The sequence below is a fragment of the Henckelia pumila genome, unplaced genomic scaffold (genome assembly GCF_033568475.1).
Source record: "Henckelia pumila isolate YLH828 unplaced genomic scaffold, ASM3356847v2 CTG_461:::fragment_3, whole genome shotgun sequence".
NCBI classification, from domain to species: Eukaryota; Viridiplantae; Streptophyta; class Magnoliopsida; order Lamiales; family Gesneriaceae; genus Henckelia; species Henckelia pumila.
In genome coordinates this window covers 5,029,600-5,037,123 of record NW_027331831.1, presented here as the reverse complement: position 1 = coordinate 5,037,123, position 7,524 = coordinate 5,029,600, and positions in this window count along the sequence as shown.

Genomic DNA, 7,524 nt, shown 5'->3' with positions numbered 1-7,524 from the left:
CAGGTGCTCGTGAGAAGTCGAGAAGTCGATCTTTGGTCCGGTAGCCCGAGTCGGTGGGAGAAGGTCGGGGACCAGGAAGGTAATAAAGCCCGGCTTGGCAGCAGGACCCGAGCTTTATATTTTCAAAGGCTAAGAAGAGGCCACGTCTACCTTGCATGTATTGACTTTTATTGCAGATAGGAGCATCAGTAACCACGTTACAACGGTATGAGCTTCTCCAGAGATTACGGAAAACATTTAGTCGCAGTTAATACTATCTCATCATATTTAATGATTATCAGGTGAGCCCACACTGTGTAATAATGGAATAACCCAGTTGGTCGGCAATATATACAGGGCTCCCAAGATCGGTTAAGGTACGTTCATTATCACCTTTCACAAATATTTACACACACTCACTCTTCCAAATTCTTAAGCCCACTTCATACATCTTAACCTGATTTAAGCATCGGAGTGGCGACGCTGAAAACCCTTCCGGCTCTCCATTTACGAGTTCTTTTTTTTGTTTTCTGGTGTGTAGATTTCATCTTCAAGAAGACGAGAAAACTTGCTGCTTCATATCCCGGGTTCACATGCACCCACCACGCGGGAATCACTTTTATGATCTTCGCATCATATATATATGTGTGTGTGCGCTGTGGCTAGTACCAAGTAAACGTGATTAAATATGTGGTCCTCGGTCGATAAAAAAAAATAATCATGTGGTCCACGGAGTTATCTTAATTTTATCTGGAGCCATTTACATGGGCGGCCCTAAGGTAGGGCGGGCCGGGCGACCACTCAGGGCCCCACCTCGAGACGTGCCCCCGATTAGTTTTAAAAAATTAATATTTAAATTAATATCCAAATAAATTTAATTAATAAATAATAATATAACAAAATAAAAAATTCGTGAATAGGTTTTTATAACAAAATCTTGCTCCAAATGAGTTAAACCACCACAAACTCTCATGGTTCACTTATTCTGTTCAAATTCTATCTCATTTCCTCATGCGGCCTTCCAAACAATTTAATTCATGCACGAAAATTTCTCGCAAACCTCCATTGTATTATAGGTAGACATACCGCAAGTTTTTCTTTACTTATTATTCAATAAACTATGTTGATTATTCTGATTGCATGTTATGAAATTAAGTAATTTTACAAAATATAGAATTTTTCTTCTCATTTTTTTTCATTTACTAATTAATGGATTGTTGCATCATTATTTTATTAATTTATATCACACTAATTTATTATCTTTATCTTATGTACATGTACATTTTTTGTTAGTATTTGACTTCATTATTCAGTACTATTTATATTATTTATGAATTTAGTTAAATAGTTCCATTCTTGCACAAATATTCATCATAAAATGTAAAAAAAAATGATGACTTTGTTTTTTTAAAATGCAATAAGAGTTAATTTTTAAATAACATTGGATGTTGAATAATTTATTTTGAGAAATTATGTATAAAATTCTTTCTAATGTGTTTATTCTTTAATATTATATGTATGTATCTATACCTTAAGTGAGAAGCCCTTAGAGAAACCAACTTGATCTCTTGGTATGACCTCAATTTGAATTTCAAATTATTAGAAAAATAATGGTGGAAAATAATTAATATAAATGTATAATTCATGATATTTTAATTATTTTCATATACTTATGACTAATATTTAACTCAATAAACATTCATTTTTTGTTCTTATAAATTTATTAGATTTTTTTTTCCAAAATCAATTTTAATAAAAAAAATCAAAATTTTTATCACACACAACGGATGTGCAAATATACAAGTATACATTATTAATGAAAGGGGTCACATTTTTAACTTCGCCTCGAGCCACATTATTCTCAAGATCGGCCCTGGCCATTTATATCGAATCCCATTATTTTCGGAGATTTTTGGTCATACATGTCGCCATAAATGTTTGGTAGGGGATGCAAGGAGGAGTCACTTAAAATGCTTTGGCAAAAAAGTGAATTTCAGTTTATGTTATTTCGGGAGTAACATTTTCGTTGTGTTTTAATAATATATGTTCAATCGCGATCATTTGACAGGTTCACTTTATTTATATTTTGAATGCAGATAGATCAATCGAGATGATGTTTTAAAAACAAGAGAGCATGTTCAATGGTTAGATGATGTTGGATAATTTCATCTCATGATGATGTCAATGTTTATAATTTCATCTCATATTTTTGCAAAAGTGAGATGATATTTCAGATATGATTTTGAAATATTGAATTTTTATATTAAATTATTAATTTTTTTTATTTCATTATATCAACGAGTATTTAAAAACAAAATAAAATTACGTAATTAAAATAATTTTTTTGAAAATTACAGTCCTTTATTTTCTTTTAATTTTAATTATTTAAGATGGTCATAATAATCTGCCATTGGATGATTGGATCTAATCATTATATATATATATATATATATATATATATATATAATCTGATCCAACTCATAAAAAAAATTAGTTTTTATTACATATATTAATCAAGTCGACGAGTTTTATCCGTAAAACTGCGTCACAAACACATCATTTCTAAACAATGACCGGTGCCACCTAAAGAGTAAAGACTATTGAATAAGATCGCTCACCAACTTAATTACAGAATATTGGGTCCATCTTAGTAATGGTCCCACGGCCCATCATCCATGTCGTTTTTCTTGGGTTTGATGTATGTTAGCATGTGCGACATTGCCTAATTTTCTTCAATCTTCGTGCTTTTTAATCTTTCATGATTCACGATGGAAATACTTAATTCGGATTTTCATTGGATCGAGGTGAATCCCATCAAAATATACACTCAATCGCAATCTAGTGGGTCCGTAAAAAGTTTCTCCCAATGCAACATAAAATTCACCATCGAATTAATGTGAAATGAATGCAAAGTTTTGACTAAGTTACTTATTTCCACTTCTTCTTGCCCGGGCTATTGACTCATGGTAGATTATCGAGTTAGATGAAATGAAATCTCACCACTTGTATCATGACATGATAAGCAACGTTGGTGATCTTTTGATATATATGGGATAAACTCTAGGTTTTTGCATTGATATGCAAATCATTGCAAAATATTTAGACTGGATTTTTATGATCGGGCCTGAGCCCAGTAAATTATTTGAGCATAACCCTTCACACGTTAATTAGGTAAATCACACTGGATCAATTTTGTGTGACAGATTCGCTGAAAAATGTATTGATGAAAGGAATCATACTCTTAATTATTGATCAATTGCTCACCTAATTTTCTACCAACTCAAACACCGTTTATATTTATTTATATCCATAATAACTATAAATTAAAGTTAAGCATCAATCATTGTCCTTCACATTTTGTTTTGCTTTTCCTTGGTGATTCACGTTTTCACCCCTCAAATTACGAAAATGAGATCTATCTCTATCTCTATGATTGAAGATGGTGAATAAACAAAAAATGGTAGGTTTGGTGTGGCCACCTTCACTCATGTGCAAGAAAGATATATGTACATTGGAAAACACGTGGAATCAAGGCCACCACGTGGTTTTGCATAGGTAAATCAATTTTCAACTTCTATATTTATTATTTAATTGATATTTAATCACGTGTTTGATACTTCCTCGTTCTAAATTATTAAACTCGAGTGTATTTTTAAGAAAGTATTTGTAAAAGTAAGTTTTGTAAATAATTTCTCATTTTGCCCTAATTTATAAAAGAAATTTTCAATAGAATAAAAAAAAATTGTACAAGTACTGAATAATTTTAATATAATAAAAGTAAATTTGTAAAAGAGAAAAAGTGAGTCTTTTGTGAGAGTGAGACGGATCAATTATATGCATATTAATAATATTTTTTTTTTTTTTTGCATAAATGTAATATTTTTTAATGAATGATTCAAATAGAAGACTCGTCTCACAAAATTGATATATGAGACTGTCTCACGTACGACACGAGTTTTTGTGAAAATAGAATAAAAATAAATACGTAATATGAAAACTGAAGTACATAATTGAGACTGATAAAAAAAAAAAATTTAGCCTAAATAAATAGAACGAAAGAGAGTATAATATTTGATGATACTAATGTTTTTTTTACTACAAATTTGAATTACGAAGAAACACTAAACAAAAAAATCCATTGACAGGACTAAATTTTTTTAAATTATAAATAGACTGTATGAGCGCACAACTCAAATGATCTTGCATAAAGATCTTTTCCTTTTAAACTTTCCGAAGGCACGCCAAAAGTTTAGTTTAGTTTTTTTGTTTTGTTTTGTTTTGTTTTGTTTTTTTTTTTTGCCCCCCGAATTCGAAGCTATGGGCTTATGTATAAACCTCAAACAAATGGGCTTCTCTTTAAGGCCCACAGCATATTTTAAACCTCGTGCGTTTGTTTTTTCATTATCTGTTGATTTTAACTTCTGGGTGGTCTACATGAAGCCTTACATTTTTTGTTGGCACCCGCACAAATACAATATATGTTCATCATAGAATTTTCTGAATATATCAACATGTGGGCTTTATTGAATACCAATTAACATGTGGGCTTTATTGAATACTAATTACCAGTATTAATTAGCATTCAATAAAGCCCACAGGTTATTTAACTAGTCCATTAGACATTTGCTAGCATGAAAAAAAAACACATTTAGATAGCCCATTAAATTGTTTATAATAATAATAATGAGAGGTATCAAAATGGGCTAGGTCCATTGGGTTTGCCCGTCCTGCCATACAAAATAGGTGGGTTAGATTGACAATTTCCCAACCCGCCTTAAAAGTGGGCCGCCCCGCCCCACCTAATGGTGGGTTGCGGGTTGGCCCGCCAAAACCCGCAAAATTACACGTAAATCCGCCGGGTTGGCCCGTCCCGCCACTTAAAGTAGGTGGGTTGGGTTGGAGTTTTTCCAACCCGCCTTAAAGGTGGGCCGGCCCGCCCCGCCTCGTCAGCCCGTTTTGACACCTCTAATAATAATCAATGAGGTAGCTCATTAGGTATTCAAAATATTTTTTCTTCTTCGGGGAAAAGTCCTGCACAGTCCATATCACTCGTTCTCATGCGTTAATTTTGTATTTTATTTCATATCACTCGTTCTCATGCGTTAATTTTGTATTTTATTTTATTTTATTTCTCACTTTGATATTTAAAAGAAATGATAAATTACTTATACATTCTTATATTCCATCATTTTCTAATTTGCATAAAATTTAAAGTTTTATGTATTTTTTCTATTTTTATATATTTTTTAGTGAACGAGAAATGAAAACTTGTTCAAAAATTGCATAGATGGTTCGAAGTAGTCTATTATTTCTTAAACAAAATGAAATGTCTGATATTAAGATAAAATGGCCGGTTCTCAAAATCAATAATGAGCTATGGTTTTTGTTTACCGCAACAGAAGTTGAATATTTTAAATGTGAACCATAAGTCCATAAGTTTTGTTCAATCGTGTTACAAGGTTTTGTATATCTTTTTGACTCGTTTATTTTAATATAAATTTGGTGGCTATATTATCTTATATGACATGATATATTAAATTTATTATATTATCTTGATTCCACCTAGGTAACTATTTTATGTTGATGACTTGATGTCACGTTTCCACCTCCTTTTTCATTATTAGGTTAGTGAAATTTTGTGTGTGGCATTTCCATTCATGCTTTGAAATTTTGGAAACTCGAAACATTTCTAATTAATCAATACAAAAATTCGTGTGACGGTCTCATGATAGTCAATTTTGTGAGACTAATATCTTATTTAGGTCACATATAAAAACTTACGGTTTTTTATGCTAAAAATATTATATTTTATTGTAAATATGACAAAAATTGACCCGTCTAACAGAACATATTCATTGATCAAATATCCTTTATGCGTTTTCCTGCTTGAATATTTATTTTTTTGAAATCACGGCATTATCAATATTATTCGGTTCAGTCCATATCTAGAACGAGTGTGCTACATCCGATATGATTTTACATAAAACATCAAATCGATGTTTTGAATTCAAATAAAAAAATTGCGAGGGCCATAAATACATCGATTGATGTTTTTATATAAAATCATATCAAATATAACATGTATGGCATACACTAACCATGTATAGCATGGTTATTGATCACCGTCCTAAAATATTAAATTCTAGGTTATAAAGGGCGAATTGTGCTCCGCCCAAAAGGGTATATTTTTCCACAATGTGAATGGCGTACGTGCATTTATATATAATTGAATAATTTCAAATATAGTTTAAATTAAAGTTCCCTTAGTTGCCTTTGAGTCGTTTTCGGATAGTTCTAAATCGTGATTCCACTGCTCGTTATATATATTTATTAGGTTGATAACATTTAAAATTTCCACGAAACTTAGTTATATATACTTTATATAAAAAAATAGTGATTCTAAAAAAAAAATAAAATAGTGCAACGGATTAAACTTATGTTGCTACAATGTTATAACATGGTGAAGAGTGGCAAGTTTGTACGAGGTTTTTACTTATAAATGTATGAATAGAATGACAAAAAAATTTATTATGATTTTTTTTCACTCAATTCTTAAATTATATAATGTTTGAATTAATTGTAATTTGCATGAATATCGGGTGAAAATGAATGTAAAAAGTTTAAACAGAGATGGAATATAAAATTTATTTATACATTGAGAAATCTGGCTATTGAATGTAATGTGTACATTTATTAAATTTCATAAAATGCATTATATTATTGGTTTCATCATGAAAGGTTGGTGATAGACTGATAGATAGAGTCTAGAATTTTTATTTTTAATGATATTTCATCTATTAATAATTAATATAAACAAGACTGATTGCATTTTTAGCTCGAAAGTGAATTTATACTAATATATATATATATAGTTTTGTTATGCTGCCCACCAACCATGCACACCATGTACAAATCATGAGTTGACCCGTACATAGTGGACACAAAATTGTGCATAGTTGGTGGGCAGCATAGCAAAACTCTATACATATATATATATATACATATATATATATATATATATATAATGAACGAGTTTTTGAATCTTTATGTTATTCTCATTAGGGAGTCATGCATAATACAATATAGATTTTTTAAAAACATATTATCGTTTTTGGACCTAAAAAATCTGAAAAAATAAATTATATACAACCTAGAAAATGATCATAGACAAAGGGATGACAGTTGTTCGAGTTGGGATGATCATGGACCTAAATAATTCGAGGCTCAATTCCATTAAAGGAGTGGAACTGACAGTTGTTCGAGTTGGGATGAAATTTTGTTTGAGGCCTAGTCTTATCTAATGCTGTAAACGAATCGAATTGTTTTCGATTTTTTCAAACTAACTTGATAAAATATTTGATTTGTATTCGAAGTTATCGAACTCGATCCAAAATAATTTCGTTCGATAGTTCGCGAGCCACTCGCGAGCTTTAGTATATTTTTATTTAAATAATATAATTATATATTAGACATACAAATTTCGAGCTTTTCGGACATTTCAAGCTTCCAAACATTCATTATCGAATTCGAACCTTAATATTCAAG